At 45.0% G+C, this 21,596-nt stretch overlaps 1 long non-coding RNA gene across 1 annotated transcript; it reads left to right on the top strand.

Moving 5' to 3' along the window:
* The first annotated feature begins 3,480 nt into the window (after positions 1-3,480).
* On the top strand, positions 3,481-20,757 carry LOC119452435 (uncharacterized). Its single transcript, XR_005191927.2, has 4 exons — positions 3,481-3,692; positions 11,093-11,125; positions 19,087-19,113; positions 20,722-20,757. It is a non-coding gene; the product is annotated as an uncharacterized LOC119452435 (long non-coding RNA).
* Positions 20,758-21,596: the final 839 nt, after the last annotated feature.

The raw sequence follows: 21,596 nt of genomic DNA, 5'->3' as shown, positions 1-21,596 counted from the left end.
CACGCGTGTAGCATAATCCCCCGGCGGCAGAAGCGACGTCCCGGAGCGTCTAAATGTCATCACTGGGAGGGTGATACTGCTTCAGTCGTGTAACGTGCACGATATCACTAGACTGGGAAGCAGGTGGGGCGTCAGGGGCGATCTCGTAGGTGACGGCAGTCACGGAATGAAGAACTCGGTAGGGGCCTGTGTAACGAGACAGCAGTTTTTCTGACAGGCCGACCTGACGCGACGGAGACCATAGAAACACCAAAGAACCAGGCGGAAAGTGCATGTCGCGGTGTCGCTGGTCGTACAAACGCCTTTGACTCTCTTGGCAGTGCAGAAGGCGGTCACGGGCAATTTCCCTTGCGTGGGCAGCGCGGGCGACGGCATCAAGTGCATATTCACTGGTGGGTGCTTCGTGAACAGGGAGGGTTGTGTCGAGGGGCAGTGCTGGTTCTCGGTCGAACAGAAGGAACAAAAGGAGCTCCGTGGCGAGGACGGGGAACGTTCCGCCTCCACCAGAATGTTACGCGAAAGACGAGTCAGTAAGACTACCAACTATTTACAGGTTGTATTTACAACAGTGGTTGCAGCGCTGACCGGTTAGATTCACAGCGCGAGCCCAGCTCCTTCTTTCTTTTCTTTTCTCGATGAATGACGCCCGCGCGCCTCGTTCAAACAACCTAATACCACATGCGTGTACCAATATAATGGCCCTCCCCTACGTTCTGCTAATGCAGTTCTTATTTAGCCCTCTGGTGGTTGCACTGCACGTGTTCTCAGTGATGGCATCCTTCACCATATTGAGTTTGCCGTGCTATCTTCGTGTACCTACGCAATCATTTTGGGATGGGACTTCCTGTCCTCAGCATCAGCTTTAATATCTTGCCGTCAGCGAACTATTCAATAGACGGACACTGAATAGACGGACGCTGTTGATGCTCTGAGCCTGCACTTCGACGTGTGTACCGACTGTTTCATTCCTCGGACAGTGAGCATATTCTAACACTGACTTCCGACAAAATTGCAAATGGTGATGTGTTCCTTGCATCCAAGCGGTCGCTGCAAATCTGGTGGGCTTAGCATTGCTCCTAGCCTGGTGCGTTTTCAGGAGGGTAGAGCGTTGATCGCTGTTTGTATTCCTACATCTTCGCCAGTTGTGCTCTCCCAGGGCAACGCTGTGACTTGCTTTACTGACACCGAACCTCTTTCGCTAGTACCCCTTCACGCCAAATCATCAACTTTGTCCACAACTGACGATCATGCTGCGACCGCTGCTTTAACGGCCGCGATAAATCCTGATGGTACTGCTGCGCAGAAAGAAGACCTTATGGCCCTACTGCAAAAACAGAGTGCTTTATTTGACATTTACTCGAAGCGTCTAGTGTCAGCGGTGGAAACGACCGACGTCGCCCCTTGCTGGCCTTTTACAGCCTATTCCATGTCCCGAGACACATTTTGCCATCGTTTGCATAGACCTAGTCGGACTTCTGCCCATAACACTAGCAGGTTATCGATGGATCGTAACAGCTGTGGACCACCGCACGTGGTACGCACAGACCGCACCTCTACGCTCTAGTTTGACTTCAGACGTTGCCGACTTCTTTCTGGATGCCATTGTGCGGCGTCATGGGGCACCTTGTGTGCTGTGGAGTGATCGCGGCAAGACTTTCATGTCAACAATGATCGAAGAAGTACTCAGAGCTTGTGGAACAGTTCATAAGACGACATCCGCATACCACCCTCAAACAAATGGCGTAACAGAGCGATTTCATCGCACACTAACCGATATGATATCAATGTAGATCATGCCAAGCCACAACTGGGATAAACTTTTACCTTTTGTGACATTTCCTCACAACGCTGTTATCCAAGAAACTACAGGGTACTTACCTTTCTACCTCGTTTACGGCCGTTCGCCGACGTTCACCATGGACGCCGCTTTCTTAAGTGCCCCAACTAACACCTCGGCCAGTATACCCGAACAGTTCGTCTCGCTACTTGACGAATGTCATGGCCGTGCTCGCTTCAACGCAGAAGTCAGTCAACTAGAGCGCATGCAACGTTACATCTCTCGTCGAGACGTCTCCTTTCGTGCTGGAAATGAAGTTCTTCTTTGGACGCCCAGTCGTACACCCGGTTTGTGTAAAAAGTTTCAATCGCGCTTTCTTGGCGCCTACATTATTAATGAACAAACATCCCGATTGAACTATCGTGTTACTCTTGTTGAGGTTTCTTCAGACCATCGTTATCATGGTTCGGAGATCGTTCACGGTTCACGTCTCGAACGATTCGTTCGGCGCTTCCATCTTGGCGAAGTCGCGGTCTGGCTTGCCACTTGCGCGCGCGGGGAAATTACTGTGAGCATTTTTCAGACGCTTCATATTCTCATCTGTACATACTCATCATAAACATTTTGGGCCTGGTGGTTGGGCTCTCGCTTGGGAGAATAAGACGTGTCTGACGGCCTAAACCTTGTCTCACAATATATATATATATATATATATATATATATATATATATGTGTGTGTGTATATATATGATGAACATATATGATGAAGTTAGGTACTTTGCAGGCGCAAGTTGCAATAGGCTGGCACAAGACAGGGGTAATTGGAGATCGCAGGGAGAGGCCTTCGTCCTGCAGTGGACATACAATAGGCTGATGATGATATATATATTTATATATATATATATATATATATATACATATACATAAAAATGTACTTAGCAGTTATTTCAACTATAAGCTCAACACGAGCACCTTCAAAACCGTTAAGCGCCCACGAAACAGTACTTTTGATCTTCGTCACGCTGGTATGCACATTTCAAATTGTGTTTCACACGTTTTCAAGGAATCTTGAAGCATTATATTTGTGAAAATGTGGCAGTGGTGTGCTAGGCGAGAAATGGTTGATTTGGTACATTGCTTCTACAATTATAATCTAGTCACATTCAACACCGAATGTTAGGTGTAAAGGTCAATGGCTAATAAGTATATTTACAAGTTTTTGGGCCTGGAACATTAATAATATACTTTGCAAAGTTCTAAAGATAAATCATCATGGTTATGAAGGAAGGGAAGGTTCGATTAAAGGTGTAGCCTACGTCATCTCCTTTTTTTCGTTTTAATGTCGCTACGAAACGCTGCCAAAAAAGATTTACCCTAGAACGCGTGGATGTCAGATATAAAGCCACATATCACGTAGGCACGTAGTGAAATAACGGATCACATTTTCTTCGTGCGTCATAAGGAGCTGAAGGAACACATCTTGTGCCACTCTCACGGTGCCGCAGAGCATATAGCTTGAGAAATATCAGCGGACGTCACTTTCACGATTGATCAAAGCACATTGTGGGAGAGAGGGCAGCGTACGTCACGGTGTGAACAATATTCTTAGTTAATAAATGTCATATGACATACGACTTGTGGAACTTTAGATGTGACGAAAGCTAGAGCTACTGCACTCATTGGCTCAAAACTTTCAAAACGGGTTGACTTTCAAACACCGTGCTCATCTCGGATTTGACTGGAGCCCATGTCCAAGCTTGTTTATTACTTATTGTTCATTATTTTAAATCAAGCAAAACAAAATTTCAAAGAAAAGCTTGAACCCTTCTCTAAACATTTAAGATTTGGTGGAGTAGAAGCGAGAAGAGAGGGGCAGATATGGAGAGCTTTCATTTTTTCACTCTGGTTCTAACAGGTACGTTGCTGCTGGAATTATTCATAGTCACGGTGTGAAGTATTCCGGTGCCGCTATACAGACGCCCTCTGTCTATGGCCATATCGGACTTAATATGAATTAGAAGAAAACGAGCGGAGTTTTCTATACTTCATATAACCATTTTGGCATCAGAATGGGTATAGCGGAACTATACAACGCTGGTTTTAAAGCACAATATCTGCTGCCTCCGCTATATATGTATCTACACACACACACACACACACACACACACACACACACACACACACACACACACACACACACACACACACACACACACACACACACACACACACACATATATATATATATATATATATATATATATCCATTAACCTTAAACCCAATAAACATATGCTGTAAGTCAGCGGCCACTATGTAACACAACCATGCATACTTGCAAGCAGTAGTGTACGGTAAACAAACAGCTGGTTGTATTTGTCTCATTACCAAGTGTATTATAACTATTCTTACGAAAGTATATTTTCTCCTTTTTTTCATCGAGACGTGCAACGGGGGATCATTGAATACGGTAGTGGGTTCAATTTGCGTCCGCGGCGGTCTGGCTTTGATGGGTTGGGATGCAAACCTCTAACACAGGTGTATTCTTGCAATAAGCTATCATGGGCTGCGATCGCGCAAACAGCTCGCTTTCCGCACGTTCGGTTTCACTGCTACGTCACAAAGTGAGAAATCTGCGGCACCGCCCCGCTGTCTTTGACGGCCGCTGACGCAATCACAATTCCGATCAATCGAGACAGGGCAAGCGAAGGAACGGAAAAGCGAGCTATTTGCGCGATCGCACCCATGATTATCTATTTGTGTCTTTCAGACATTAAGCATATAAATCTATGGTTTGATAAATTATGCCCTATATTGCAGCAGGTGGTCTACGTACTGGTTATACGCAAGTTTTATTTGCTCTTGGCACATACAAAATATTTAAGTAAATCACCATTTTAAAGCAGCATTAGTTCTACATTTATCAAGGTGAAAATGGCTAGAAATAGGCACATGCTTGTGATTTTGTGCATTTTCAGTGCCAAATACTCAGTGTTGAGTATTTGAGAAGTAAATTTGACGAGGTGCCTATTGCCTAGAATTTCCCTTGGCGGGTCGATGTGAAATTTGTTTCCTCTAAAAAGACTTGCTTTCAAGAGTGACCCCAAAACAAGAGGATTGTGGCTGGTGCTTTTGATTCACTGCTTATTTTCTTGTCAGTTTCAAAAATGTCTGTTATGCTAAAATGCAAACACGTAACTTCAGTTCTTATCATCAGCTTTCCAGCCAGTGTAGCTGTATAGACTATATTATTTTGCAAGCATACATATTTACGCGGTCACAACAAAATCAGTTCGCTAGCATATGGTTCTGGCAGCTATTCCTGTTTGAGAAAAGAGATTTTGTTTTATTATGCATTATTTCTGCACTAAGTTCATTTTGAAATTGAGGTAACAACTTAAGAAACCAAAATATTGTAGTTCAGCTTCCCTCTGTACTTCAAGAGGCTGAGAAACAGTGCTAGCTAAAGCCCTATCTATCCTTGTAAACGCATGCCAGGAAATGATTCTGCCGCATGACCACGGCCAATTGACCGTCGTGGAAAACCTTTAATGAGCAGGCGTTTACTCGCTAAATGTACGCGAGCCTAAAGTGCCTCGTTGGCAGCTTTCGTTGACGAAGGACCCGTAAATATTATGCTATCAGTTTTTCTAAAGATCATACACAGTTACGAGAGTCGGACGGGGAGGCACCGCATGTCAATCATCCTGCAGCCGTAGTTCGCAGGCACTTACTGCTTATTAGTTTTTAATTGCGCCCGTTGTATGAGGCTCTGTTGCTTTGCGCGGTGCAAGATTGCTTTTAGTTCGTCACCCTCTCCCTTGTTGCGTTTTTCTTGTATTTTATTTTTAGGGAGAGGAACTGTGGGGGCGTAGACGAGGCTTAATGCTTTAATAGCTGGCGGACCACACCCACGGCAATCATCCTACAGGATTGGTGATCGGTGGGCCGGCAGACCACTCTGCACCCTAGGTGGCGATTGGGGTGCAAATGTTTGAGGCGGGGCACCGCTGGATATCAAACGTGGCCACGTTGCCCCGATCAAGCGTTCTGTACTCATCTTGCGGTGCTATGCACCATCGGCTCGGCCGATCGAGGGTCGCGCTATGAGTGCCAGTTTACACTTGCATTTCTATGTATATATCTTGCAATAGCTCGGAAATGCAAAGTGCCCTCAAGCTTCATCCGCACCTGCTTCAAATCTATCGGAAATGCCCAGCGAGCCTATCACTGCTATTCTTAGCGGCAGTATTCCTCTCGCGAGAAACCGTCTCTGGCGGTCAAGTATCGGACGCCGAAGTAGGGAAGTTACACTCGTACCCTCCAGTGACATGTTGAAGAACGTGAACGTCACAGAGACAGACGTGCCAAAGAGTAACACGTGCCATAGCACTATAAATGCTAAAGATACCGGGATTGATGACCGTCGCCGCAGCATAATTGGTGCTGCAACGCACGCGTAATGTGGAAGTTACAGGTTGAGCTCCCGCTGGTAACACGTCCTTTTAACAAACTTTTGGTTCTGTCGTGGAGTGTTAGCAGAAAACTGCGCCAGCGTTGACGTCACCGCGCGTTGGGTAGCAACGCCTCACACCGCTGGTGCGAAGCTTTTCTAGGCGATGCATGTGACGTCATCCCTCGGCGATGTTACCAACCTCTCCCAGGTTATCCTCGCCACAGCGTGTGGCGCGGCCAAAAATCCCTATATAGTAAATGTAGGGAGCCTACATCCAACGCCGTTTTAGGGTGGTGACAACACCAACATTTTGACCGCTATTTATCACGAAATTTGGTGGGTAGCCATTTTGGTCCCCAGTCTTTCTGCCTTTTTTTGTGACGCTCTAATGTACTCATGGTGGCACGCGATCTATTAAATTTCTTTCATTTAGTTTTGCGCCAACGCGCCCAAGAAACCTGCATACATCTTTAATATACTAGTTGCCTTTTCCTTTTATTTTAACACATCAAACTTACTTTTATATTGCACGTCGTGCGACACATATAAAGCAACAAGTTAAAAAGGCATGATGGCGCGCTCGTGGTAGGATTATCTCACGCCAAAGATGTGAACAGCGTTAAGGGTTCTCGTTGCCTTCCAGTTGTACATAATATATAAAGGGTGCTTTTCGATGTGTGCTGTAATGTAGACTCTCCTTACTAGTCTGTTGTAACTAATACGTAGACGTTCCGTGTACGGCGCTCAGACGCGCCATTTGTCTCTGGCTGCTGAGGCCAAAGTTTATTAAAAGAAGTTAATTAATTTCACGTCACCAGGAGTTGCGGCAAATGTCGTCTGTCGGCTGGTCTTTCGCCATTTTGTGCCCCTTATTTAACCCACCAATTTAGCTGGCGGCGGCAAGTAAGTACCCTTACAAAGGCTGTCACCACCCTGAAACGGCGTTGCATGTAGGATCCCTATGTAAAAGAAACGCCATCTACTCTTTCCTCCGCCGTCTACTCTCCTAAAGCGCTTGTTTCCTTCTTTACTTTTTGCAAGCCGACGGTGGCGCTCTTAAAAAGCCCACGTTGAAGCTTTCAGGCCGGGTGCGCGCCGCCGCCGCCGGCGGCGACTGCGGCTGTGCAGAGTGACTTTCAACATGGCTCTGAGGCGGAAAAAAACAAAATATAAGGAAGTAAAAGCACGAGGTATCATCGTTCAATCGGAGACCGAGGAGAGAGAGAGAAGCGGCATTTATCAAAGGATGGCGGTACTTTTCCTATATAGGGACTTAAGCGCGGCCGACGTATCCGGCGTTCGTCGGCTACGTCTCGCGCCGGACTACAGAACGCTAGACTTTCTCCGGCCTGGCGTCCCCGTGCCGCGCTCGCTCGCGCGTCAACGCTACGTCGCGTTCGTCGGCCACGCCTCGTGCCGGACTATAGAGTGCTTCACTTTCGCTGACATGACGTCCCCGTGCCAAGCATGCTCGCGCGTCAGCACTACGTGGGACTATAAAGTAGCCTTTACAAGACTGGGGACCGATCCCGCGTATCGTCCCGATACTCGAGGTCGGCTAAGTTTGGTCAAGAACCAGCCAAGCCAATCCAAGTTAAGGAAATGAAAGCAAAGACAAAGCTATGAACCAGCCCAGCCAAAGCAAGTTAAGCAAATAACAGAGAGGTAAAGCTAGGGAAGGGCCACCAGCTTGGCTGTTTGCCCAGTCTTCGCACCACTTAGTGTGAAGCTGCCCTTAATTTTGGTCCATTTTTTTCTCGTTTCTCACTATGTTCTAGATATAAATTCCAACCACACCTAATTAGCCCTCTGATTTCTTCGGCTTAATTGCCTGTTTGGTGGATATGGTCATGACAAACTCTTTACCCCATCGGTAACAAGGTAATATCAGGAAATCTGTATCATACATATGCAAGGTGTTAACAGATTTCTTAACAAAGTTTTCGGACTGCCTGGCTTAGGCAGCTCTATTAAATGGGTGCAAAATAAAAGTAAAAATCTGTTCTTCCCTCTTTAAAAAATGGTTATATTATCAAAATTGAACAGATAATCTTTTTCTGGTGGTAGCTTCCTTTAAAATTCGCGGATACTTTTTTCTTTTCATTTTAATTCAAAATGACGCCAAAGGCCCTCATTATGAGCGTATTACATGGGGTCACAGGCACAGAGGCGCTGTTGACAGATTATACTTATCATCATCTGCATCAGCCTACATTTGTGTGCACTGCAGGACGAGGCCTGTCCCTCCGATCCCAATTCACCACTGTCTGGCGCTACCTCATTCCAATTTCCGCCTGCAAATTTTCTAACTTCATCCTCCCACCTAGTTTTCTGTCGTCTTCGACTGCGCGTCCCTTCTCTTGGGATACATTCTGTAACTTTTATGGTCCACTGGGTATCTATCCTATGCACTGCATGGCCTGCCCAGCTTGCTTTTTAACGGCAGAGCTGTTTAAGCTGACCGTTAGTCTATGGTTCGTGTACAGTAAATGTGGGCCGATCCCGGCGGTTGTGCAGAAAGGATCCAAGCGCAATGGCACATACTCCTGTGAACTAGCGAAGCTGAGCCTGGCTAAGTCTAGGTAAGCATGGTTGGGACTGCTTAAGCTTACGCACTCATTAATAGTCAATCAATAGCCAATCAATAGCTAATCAATTATCGATCAATATTCAATTAATTCCGGAAAATGCCGGGGATGACTTGCGAGTGCTTAGCCTGGTTCAAATACGTACCTGATACGTTGTGATAGCCAAGCGGTAGCCAATCAATAGCTAAACGATTATCGATCACTAATTAATAAATTCTGTAAAATGCTGGGGATGACTTGGTAGTGCTTAGCCTAGCCCATATTCGTGGCCAATACCTTGCGACAGCCATTCGATAGCCAATTAATAGCTAATAAAATAATCGTTCAATAATCAATAAATTCCGGGAAGTACTGGGGTTGACTCGGTAGTGCTTTGCCTAGCTTAAATACGTGACCAATACCTTGCGATAGCCAATCGATAGTGAATCAATCGCTAATCGATAATCAATTAATTATTATTAACTTCCAGGAAATGTTGTGGATGACATGGCAGTGCTTAGCCTAGCCCAAAAGCCAGCACTAGCTAGGTGCCCATCAAATTCGCTGTGTCTTTATCATTGCGCCTCCCGTGCAAGCTACGCAATTTTTTTCTCTTGATGTCAATGAGAACATCGGCTATCCCCGTTTGCTCTCTGATCCACATGGCTCTCTTCCTGTCTCTTAGCGGTAGGCCTAAGATTTTACGTTTCATCGTTCTTTGTGCGGTCCTTAACTTGTTGTCGAGATTCTTTGTTAACCTCCAAGTTTCTTCCTCACATGTTTGAACCGGTAGAATGCAATGATTGTACACTTTTCTTTTCAACGAGAGTGGTAAGCTCCCAGTCAGGATTTGGTAATGCCTGCTGTATGCACTGCAACCCAATTTTATTATTCTGTAAATTTTCTTCTCATGATCAGGGTCCCTTGCGAGTAATTGACCCAGATAAACGTACCTGGATACTTCATCCCTTTGCAGGCTATTGAACATTATCTTTTTTATCTGTATAATAATATTCAACCCACTCTTGCACTTTCTTGGTTAAGGTCCTTTATCATTTGTGTAATTCGTCCCCATTGTTGCTGAATAGGAAAATTTTATCTGCAAACCGAAGGTTGCTCACTCCTAAGCCTTCCCAGTCTAAGAGATTGATTAATTCTTCTAAGCATGCAGTGTATAGCATTGGAGAGATTGTATCTCCTTGCTTTCTTCCTTTCTTGATAGGTAACTTTCTACTTTTCTTGTGGAGAACCAACCCAGCTGTGGAATTTTTGTAGATATTTGCCAAGATATTTACGTATGCCCCTGGACTCCTTGATTACGCAATGCCTGTGTGACTGCTGGTATCTCTACTGAATCAAATGCTTTTTTCATAATTTATGAAATCCATCCAGATAGGTTGATTGTACTCCACAGATTTTTTGATTACCTGATTACTGATTTACTGATTACCTTATACTTATACATCATATTAAAACAAAAGAAAGCACAAGAGTACTAATAGTGTGAAAAAACATAGGTAATACACAAGATAAGTCATAAATATTGCAGAGAAAACATTAGTACATATTATGGGAACATAAGGCTGCAATGAAAAGCAAACAGCAACATACATCTAAAACACTGTAGAGTCCCAAAATAATAATAAAAAGATTAGGTGGCCGGTCGTAAGCGAATTTGATCTTGACACTTTATTAAGTTGGGTTCCGTGAGAATGTCTGATGGTAAGGCGTTTCCGTCAGTTATTGTGAGCGGTGAGAACGAATATGCATAATGGGATGGCTGGCAGTTAATCAGCTTGACTTGAGTGACCATGAGTGGTCCCCGGGTTTGCTAAAAAATGCTGATTTTAAGTTGTATATTACCAGTAGTCATTTTCTGGTAAAGTAATGAAGAAATGGATACGCTTGCGTAATTGCGAACTCGATGTAGCTTGAAAACGCCATATACAATACAGCAGTTCACCGTCACATGCAAGCAATATTTCAGAAATTGCAGTTTGGATGTGAGATTGTATTGTTCAGCCCAGTGAACAATTCTTATATTTAAATGAAATAGACAAATGCTTGGTATGTCAATTATTATACAAATTATATTTAGGTGCATAGAAAGGCAAGAAAATGGATCGGGGGCAATTATTCGCACTGTCCATGCATCACAGTGAGACACCTCAGAATTGCAGGCGAGTCAGCAGACAGAAACGACATTAGAAGCATGATAAATCTTTTCCCCCGCTACGCTCAGACGATTTTGAGGTTCTTACTGAAATATGCAATACAATTGCTATCTTTTGCAGCTTCAGTGTCTGTACAACTGGCAACAACGGAAGGTAAGTATTTGGCTAACGTTCCAGCAATTTCGGTGTAGCTTTCTATTGCCACTGCATTGTTCACATCACGTATCTCTAGCAGGTCCGTGCAAAGAGGCTAACAATACCGCTCCAGGTAATGACCATCAGAAGGTCTTGTGAACCAGTAGCTAAATTTGTAATGTTTCTGCATACGGTTGATTGTGCGACTCACGGCCAACATGTAACACGGGGCTAAGGGCATCTCAAGCTGTCTCACCGCAGCTTTTATATTAGTCCCCGCCGTTGTATTTTTAGCAATGGAAACAAATATACAAGGAAAAAAAGCAAGAAATTGAGAGGCCACTTTTTGCAAGCCTCTGCAGTAATGAAAGATTTTCCTTCAGAGCTTCGAAAATAAACCTGGTGTCACATATTATACAAAGTCCTACTAACTGTAATTGCGAGATGAACGTCTTTTCCAGGCTTATAACTCAGTTCTTTGTCAGGCCGAACGACGCATTGAACTTAAGTATGCTTAACTTAAGTTTCCTTGTACACAGCTGGTAAAGAGGCGGAACACATTCCCTAAATAATAATTCTCTTTTTCAAAAGACGGAGAAATAAGAACGCTAAGGTCTTCTTGTTTATCAGAAAAATGTGGCCGTGATGCTTACGAAATGATAATTAGAAAACTTGCATGAATAACACACTCTGAACTTTATTGCAAACAGCTCGAAAGCAGAATCCCAATCCCACTAAGCTCGCTACATTGCCAAGACATTTTAGTTTATAAGAAGAAGTTATGTTGCTGCTTTCTCTTCATCAACTTCAAATCCACGCGTAGTGATAAAAACTATTTCCTTAGAAAGGTTTAAAAAATTGGAAGTAGCCTCCACCAAGTGCCAGCTATCTCTCATTAACAATTCTAGCGAATTTGTACAGATATCGATGAAATATTGTAGCTTCTACAAGTCCCATATATTTTCTGTTATATTATGTTTGTAAGAAAGTGCGCAGCCGCAAACATTTCCTGTAGATATGCTGACAGTTTACAACCGAAAATTAAAACTTTCACAAATTGAAGAAATTTGCTTCACTCGCAGCCATCCTTGTGCGGTTTTATTTTACCTTGGAGAATGCAACTATTGCTTGCCACGTACATATGTGCTTTCTCTGTCAGCAATGCATCATTCATATTATTGCGTAGGATTCATTTGTTCACACTTTGCAATTTCCGTATAAGTAGGCTCCTTCTCGCATCGTTTCGGGCCTATTCAGTGAAGATGAATTCAAGCATCCGACGGTGGGTTCGAACATCGGCCCTCCAGTGCAATAGCGCCATAATTTAAGGATTACGCTAAATTCAACTGTATTCCTTGAATACCTGTTAGGCAACACCATCCAGCCATCCATCCATCCATCCATCCATCCATCCATCCATCCATCATCCATCCATCCATCCATCCATCCATCCATCCATCCATCCATCCATCCATCCATCCATCCATCCATCCATCCATCCATCCATCCATCCATCCATCCATCCAGGGTGCCATCCATCCATCCATCCATCCATCCATCCATCCATCGCCTCCATCCATCCAATCCACCATCCAATATCCATCCATCCATCCATCCATCCATCCATCCATCCATCCATCCATCCATCCATCCATCCATCCATCCATCCATCCATCCATCCATCCATCCATCCATCCATCCATCCATCCATCCAGCATCCATCCATCCATCCATCCATCCCCATCCATCCATCCATCCATCCATCCATCCATCCATCCAGTCCATCCATCATCCATCCATCCATCCATCCATCCATCCATCCATCCATCCATCCATCCATCCATCCATCCATCCATCCATCCATCCATCCATCCATCCATCCATCCATCCCATCCATCCATCCATCCATCCATCCATCCTCCATCCATCCATCCATCCATCCATCCATCCATCCATCCATCCATCCATCCATCCATCCATCCATCCATCCATCCATCCATCCATCCATCCATCCATCCATCCATCCATCCATCCATCCATCCATCCATCCATCCATCCATCCATCCATCCATCCATCCATCCATCCATCCATCCATCCATCCATCCATCCATCCATCCATCCATCCATCCATCCATCCATCCATCCATCCATCCATCCATCCATCCATCCATCCATCCATCCATCCATCCATCCGCATCCATCCATCCGTCCGTCCATCCGTCCGTCCATCCGTCCGTCCATCCGTCCATCCGTCCGTCCGTCCGTCCGTCCATCCATCCATCCATCCATCCATCCATCCATCCATCCATCCATCCATCCATCCATCCATCCATCCATCCATCCATCCATCCATCCATCCATCCATCCACAACTCCATCCATCCATCCATCCATCCATCCATCCATCCATCGATCCATCCATCCATCCATCCATCCATCCATCCATCCATCCATCCATCATCCATCCATCCATCCATCCATCTATCTATCTATCTAATCTATCTATCTATCTATATCTATCTATCTATCTATCTATCTATCTACATTTAAATATATCCATTTATTCATTAATGAATATATCCATCAATCAATCGGGATTCTTACGGTGACATAGTAATCCACGTTCACTACAACCTTAGGCCAATTGGTAAGTCCTGGTTTGATTGCGTCGTTGACGACCTTCATCCTTAGACTCTCGTCATGCCATCGTTGTCACCGCCTCGTCGTCCTACACTCGTCGTTAACTCATTGTCGCTATGGTATCGTCGTAGCACGGTCATCATTTCACAAACGTCCTCCCAATTTCATCATGCCATCGTCGTCCTACCGCCTTTCTGCTTTCATCCCCACAATTTCTTCATCATCTCAACGTAATTATGCTGTCCTCATTCAATCGTGATGTCAGCGTCGTCGTCATAACATCGTTGTCGCCGCCTCGTTGCCATGCCGTCGTAGAGATGCCGTCGTGTTTATTCCACCGTTGTCATTCTGGCTTCATCATCGAATTCTCATCGCACCGTCGTCAGCCCATATCCCATCACTGTCCCATCGTCTTCATTTCAGAATCGTCCTCCCATCGTCGTCAAGCTGTCATCGTCATACCTGCTTCGTCGGTCCGCTGATATAATTCTTATTATGTAACTCAATTCTCAATATACCACCGTCTTCATGCCATCGTCGACATACAAACTTCGCCATCGCTTTGTCTGCGGGTCGTCGTCTTCACGTTGTATGCATTCAACCATCGTCATCATTTCAACGTATACCATCCCATTGTCGTCATGTCATCGTTGTCACATCACCTTCGTCGTTCCATGTATGTGATTCCATTATCGTCAGTTGGCCGTCATCGTCGTCGTTGTAATGCCGACCCTGTTAAGCTTGTTTCATAGCAAAATGAGCCGATCCCGCAGACAGTGAATGTCGCATGTTCTACATAACAGTTTCTAAATAAATAATAAGTCTTCAGCAATACGGTGTGTTGCACTTTAGTTATAATCGCAATATAGTCAATGGTCCTCGCATTATAGGCTCCAGTAACATTTTTCAAATTGATATACGCCCGTCAAACTCTTAAAAATAACTTCCGATTACTTCTCTTGCTATTCATAACCTTCGCGTCGAAAATGTCGTTGGCGTCCCGTTCAATATAGCTATTATTTTGGGTCTGCACATTCTATAGTAAACTATAATGACTGCGCAACATGCAAGCAATAATGTAAAGGCTACAAGAAAAAGTTCATTGAAAGTGTGGTATTCATTCGATAGGTGTTTAGGGCATAATAAAAACTAGGCTGCATTCGCATGCATGATTTTCCAGTAGCAACGGGAGCAGGCTCTTTGAGACGATTGGCACGTGTAGCACGTCATGTATTGCATTCCGGAAACGAGAACACGCGTGTGCGAGAGAACGTGCGTGCACGAATTTACACTCGGTCACAGACTTATCACTGTATTTTGCTTGCGTCACGCCACACAGCGATTACTGGCGCATAAAGGCAAGAGGCAGCTATTGCTTTGAGAGGTTGTGTTAGACTGCAACTTCATGGTCAGCCCATATTCACTACTCCTCTCATTGTAGCAGCTGTGCGACCTGTGTAGCTGTTCTGCCATGGGGACTGCCGAGGTGATAAAAGATCAGTTTCAGACTTTTCTTTGGGGGAGCACAAAGAAAATTGAGGTTAACTACGGGTATCGCCGAGGGAATAAATTCGCATTCTATACGAATGTGCCCAGTTATCTTCAAATTTTTCTTGCAGCAGACACGTGCCTTATCCTGTTGTGAATATAACCTCCCTGTCTTTCCGTATATTCCTCCTCCTCCTTAGCACCTGTATGTGTTGTCCCTAGGCAGCCACCTCCGGCCTCAGCTTGCAAGGCACTTCCATTTGCACTGGCGTATAAATTTTGCTTTCTATATTGTTCCTTACCGTTCTTGTAAATCTTATGCAGCTTTTCCTCCAGACTGTCCATGTTATAGAGGTAGAAATATACGTGCACTTTAGCTCTTCATTTTTACTGCGATAGCAATTATAGGGACACTCCAAGCGCATTTCTGCCGTCGTTGCCGTCGTCGTCGTCGTGAGGTTCTGTATAAAGTCCAACGGCGATAAAATAGTCGCCGTGCGCCGTATGCTGATGCGCGAGTAAAAATCGTGAAGGGTCGCGCGCTTTCAAGGAGAGCGAACACATGGCGGAGAGCAAACCCGACTTCTTCCGTCGTGCGAAAGGCCGTTGGGGGATGGGAGGGGAGGCGACGTTTAGCTGCGGCACCAAATGCGTATCTTGTGACCGGGCGCAAGGGGAGTAGGAATCTCGCAGGCGATAGGAGGAAATCGGGAAGGCAGCGCGGGAGGGAGGGGGTGCGACTTCTGCTCTGCAAGAAACTGCGTACTTGTACTTTCCGCGGCGGCGGGCAGTCGCGCCCACCGTATCTTGAAAGCGATCTGCAACACGGCTCCTACCTTAGTACGCGCGGAGCTTTCGCCGCTCAATTACCGTTGAAGTTGAAGCGATAGACCGCACGAACATTCGCTCGATGCTGCTAGCGCGCTTGCTCACGCCAGCGCTTTGACAGCGCTTGTGTGCAGTCACCGAGTGTGATCTATTCATGTTAGCTTGTGCGCGCTGACACCACGCTTTTTAATTCAGTTAATAAGCGAATGCGTCCAAGTTTATGCAGCCGATAAAACTGCTATCCTTACACTGTATAGTTCTCCAGTAGTAAATTTGCTATCGCAATTGATGCTTCGCCTTTCGGGAGAAATTGCAACTTTTATTCATCCACGTTTTGTAGTCTTTCATGAAAGCCAATTTTGTTCTATGCTATCTGACCTCAAAAGAGACCCAACCAACGTCAACCCGCCATATCTCACGTGTGTGTTTATAGTAGGCCCACAATGCATACCGGCCTGCGTATCATTGGTTAACATCATACTCCGACAAGTTGTCTCCTCCTACGCACAGAATGGCATTTGCGAAGGTTAGCGCTGAGACCATTTCTTCTTTCCAAATTCGTCACAGCACCTCATATTTATTGTAGCCCCAAAGCTCTTAGTGTTTTAGAAGTATTGCTTGATTCCGTTTCCCCTTCATTTTTAGATTTTCTTGGTTAAAGCTTGAAAAGGACGTGCCATCGTTTGTGTATACACCAAAGCATGACGTTGCATAGGGAGGGAGGGGGGAGGTCTACAGTTGTACTGATACCATGTAACAGCAAAGGAGTGCCATGTCGCGGTAATAACAGAACATGTGTGGGTGACGTACGTACATAGAGAATATCATCGCTGGAAGTGGGCAGATAAGACTTTCTCGTTAAAATTGGGCATTTCCGCCAGAAAGTCGAAACAAGGAAATAGACAGCAAAGCATCGTGATGCGCTGACACTTGTCAGACTACGTTCCGAGAACACCTAGGTGCAACATTGTTACATGAGACAGCGCGTGGGAGTACTGCTGCTGCGCAGGAGAAATGGTGCGCTGGCAGAAATTAGGCAACTCACTGCGCGCGCCTGTTCAGGAGTGCCTTCACCACCTTTGCAGGTGTCGAACCTCGTTGACGCACAACATGAGACTGAAGGAAAATCATCGGCGTTTGTACCAAGAACTTTACTGTCCGTTCCACTCAAACCACCGTGTGCACCGCTGTTTATAATAACACGAAGTTGCAGGCCAGGAATGCGAGCGTTTTCGCAGACAACGCTCTTCCCGTAGCCGCAGAAGACAGAACGGTACCTGCCTGCGCTGTGGAGCAGACTTACCGGAGCGTGATTGGGCCTCCACTTTCTGCTCCACTGGTTTGCAGCCAAGCGCACTGCTCGTCTCTCGGTGCACAAGTTCGTCCATATACCAAACCATGATAAAATGCAAACGATATAGCTGAAGTACATTTTTTTAACTGCATCTGCTGAATCAGCCTTTTTTGTCGTTTTCTTCAAGACTGCGAAGAATAGAAAAGAAGTTCAGATAATTGCTAAGAGGGATAAAAGTTCGGCATGTGTTATACTCTTGTAACGCAATAAGGCGAAGGCCTGCTGCACATTTGGCAATACATGAAGTTATTCAGTCCCGGTTACACTTTTTTGGAGGAAATATTGGTAATACATTAAGTTATACCAATGCCTCCTTTACTAGATGCCTGCCGCGTCGCTCGTTTTCCCATTGGAGCGGAGGTTCCCGTAGTTCAGGGTAGTCGCGGAGAGACGGCGCTCGCTGCCGACCCTGTTTCCTGTTGCGGAGGAAGTGACGATTACGAGGCTGGCACGCGCTCGACCAATGGCTTGACGAGAGACCGCGGGTCCTGCCTCCGGGATTGCAACATACGCCGCTGTAATCTCTGAAGCAGGGTCACGTGGTTCAGGTTTGGAGCGGGTGCCGCAGCTAGCGCTCGCAGCCGACCCCGGTGGAGGAGAGGAAAGAGGAGAGGGGCAGGAACCAGCTTCTCGGCTCACGCGGCAGGCATCTTCTAAATGAGGCATTGGTTATACAATCGGGGCTAGACTTCTTGCGAGACATAACGAGCCAAAATTGAAAGAACACGTGTGGCACTAAGGCGACCTCCTCACTAAAGTGCAGCGGCACGCGCTTCTTCCGCAGTGGCGTACTTGCGTGGCCTTCTTCGCGAACCGCAAAGACGTACACGCTCCTCCAACGCTCGGCGCTGAGAACCGCCACCTGTGACGTCAATGTGCAGAGCGCGCACGCCCGCTTTTCTGCGCAACACCACCAGCTAGGAGCGCAATTACTAAACTTAAAGCTCGACATACACTTAAGACTGCTTACGTGTGGGAATGCGACATCATTATACCGTTTCTAGACCTCGGAGCGTCATCAACGCGCTCATTTTATACACTCATGACGATGAGCCACCTACTCTGCACCGTCAGGTGCGCCACCCAATGACGCACGTGGCTGCGGCGTGACGTGTGCAGTGGCACCCACTAGGCCCACATTTATTAATCCAGAACCGTGGAGGACCAGTGGCTTCAGGGAAGCGTGGTCGTCTCTCACCCTAGAGGACTGGGTTTGATTCCCACCCCAGGCCGAAAAACTCCCTGAGAAATATGACGTCAATTCGGGCATTTGTTGACGTGTTCTTGCTCTTTGCGGCGTCGGCCATTTTTCGTCACAGCGCAGTTTCGCCAAGGTCATCTCTCAGGGCAGCGCCAACATAGACAGCTAGAGCTTTTGCGTCAAATAGGGAAGTGCATCTATTATTGTCCTTTTTATAGATAGCACTGTGTACGTCTCTTACAGTTTTTGAAATTTATTCAGTGGGTATTTGACGATTGGATTGTAACCAGTGCAGATCACCTTTTAGCGCTTTTCTTTCGCTTTCGCTGCGGAAAGAAGTAGCCGGCGCCATTAAGGTGCCAACGGAGGCGGCGAACTTCTGGTGAAGTAATGTTAGCCTCACTTGCTTTTACCTGTGGTAAAAGACTTCAGCAAATATAGTGAACAATTATTCTTTTTTTAAATTAGGAGCAGCGAAGACAACATTTACAGGAAGTAAGTACTATTTTTGGCATCATGACATCATATGCGTGCTAACGAAGGGTGCTAACGTTTCTATAAGTCTACCAAAAGACAAAACTTGCTGAATAAGTTAGGGACCGTATAAATATATCGCCTCTTGCAGTCTTGGACAAATAAAAAATACTTAAAAACATGCACCGGCTTGATTCGTTTAGTAAGACAAGTGGAAACATTATTAGTATGAAATAGTGGTTTATAAATATGAATTATGAATCTGAGCGAAAAGGGGCGTTTATGATTCATATCTAGGCTTTAGTTGTGTTAAGAAACTTCAGAAGTCATCTTCTTTGGCGCATAGAGTTCCAACAAATATTTAACTATGTAATGTCCTACGCATTAAATACGGGACGCTTTCTTGTTGCCTGAAATTGTGATTAAAATGAGGTAAATATAACGCCTTCCTAATAGTACCTTTTCGGATACGCAAGAGCGAGTTTTCATTGCACTTACTTGAAAAAAAGAGAACAGTTGCAATTTAACTACCTACTATAATAATATTCAACTATATCTCAATTGCGACTTGTTTTTTGTGTTAATGTATTCATGGCTGGAAGCAAAGGTAAACAAGTTCGTATTTTTTCTTGACGTGGAACTGTGTTTGGCATTATAGACTTAAGCATCATTGTCAAGGAATTGTGTTGATACAGTGTTCGAGTGTTTTGTATAGGAAGTATATCAAACTGTAAGACGCATAAAAACCTCTAGCGTAAGTAAGTTAAAGCGCGCGTTTTAAAATATCAAGGCACGTACTAATGTTCACAATGACGTTTTTATGGAAACACCAGGCCGAACGATGGGAGACTGGTGCGGACAGTGTAGGGATATTACAATGTTGACAGAGGCCATAATATAAGCGACTAGAAAAACTGACAGCGTCTATCGGAATCGGGTGACTGCATTCAATTCAATAAATTAGGCAACCAGCCAACGCCAGGAGAACACTGCACAATGACTGCAAACGAAAATACAGATACTGCCAAAACATCACGTACAGCAAGCATCAGCGTCAACTAACGAGCTACGTGAGCTAAGAAAATTAAAAAAAAACATACAGGACAACCAAAATATCACAAGTGCAGGAAACAGTGAACAAAACACTTGGCAAGAGTATTTAACAAGAAATGCACGGGGATTCCATACCAGTTGAGAACGAGTGGATAATATACCTAACATGTTTTGCATTCCTCATTAAAGACAAATCACATGTTGACAACAGTCGAAATCAACGCGGAATTTATTGGGTTCAAATAAATCACGCAGCAAACATTGCAGTTATCCAGCATTGTCTAAATACCATAAACAAGTGTCGTTACTCACACAAAACATGTAATATTATGTTAGTTAGCTCCTCCTTTATGGGACTCAGACCTGCGTTAACCATTTTCAAGTAGCTTCCTTTTAACTTCAACAAATTATATATTTATGCTCGGTACTAAAGTAAACCAATACTTGCTAAGCTTACCATGCCTGTCACAGATATGTTTAGGACTGTGCGCGATCTTTGACGCAAACAATTTCGACAAGAAATATGTCATTTTTTAAAACATATTACGTATTAACGAAATATCTTCTGTACTGAAGTACCTCCCGGCTGTGATGATGGCCCTGGATCCCCAGGTGAGTTTTCTGTTTGTTGCCTACGGGTATGTTTACGTGACGTTGCCGCTTGTTAACAAAAAAATATATAAATCAGGGCTTGTTGGCATTGCGTTGATAAAAGGCGGGAAATTTGTGTCCATCAATTTGCCCTCATAAGACAGACCAATCTGGTTGGTCATATTTAGTGACAATGCAATCAATCGTAGGATTAGGACAAAAAGCAGCTGTGCTATATAGCTGTTTTTTTTTTGCTTTAGTTAAACACTCTCTCTCTCTCTCTCTCTCTCTCTCTATATATATATATATATATATATATACTAGAGAGAGAGAGAGAGAGAGAGAGAGATTTTTCTCGATTTGTCCCCAGAAACGTCCATCCCTCGGAAGCTACGGCATCGGGTTGGGACAGGTTACGAGGTGACAGTGCACGAGCCCAGATACATATTCTGCGCATAGCGATTTGCACTACCACTGAACATGTGCCGGTCACAGGGCCCTTCTTTGCGTATAGTGATGGGACGCAAATAAAGACGGAGCTGTACCTCAATAGCCTCTCTACAACAAATATGCACCATCCAGAGCATCGTTCCTTCAACATCTCAAATTTTTTTGATTCCATGTCCCCTTGGAACGCGAAAAGTTTTCTTGTTAGTTCTTCCTGAGGCGTTTTCAAACTTTCTACACTAAGGACGTTTGCTCATTTGCGGGACAATTGCGGGGCGGGTTCGTTGCCAAGAGCCTCGTGCTACCGTGCAAGACTTCTGGCCTTAATGCTATGAACGGTGTTATTGCACTGTGTTGAATGCTGTGCTGCCGGTTGCGGAGTGCCTTATGATGGGAGCTTCTTGTGATGCAGA

The sequence above is a fragment of the Dermacentor silvarum genome, chromosome 5 (assembly GCF_013339745.2).
Source record: "Dermacentor silvarum isolate Dsil-2018 chromosome 5, BIME_Dsil_1.4, whole genome shotgun sequence".
Lineage (NCBI taxonomy): Eukaryota > Metazoa > Arthropoda > Arachnida > Ixodida > Ixodidae > Dermacentor > Dermacentor silvarum.
Note: the sequence above shows the minus strand (reverse complement) of the source record. Positions and strands in the feature narration are given on the sequence as shown.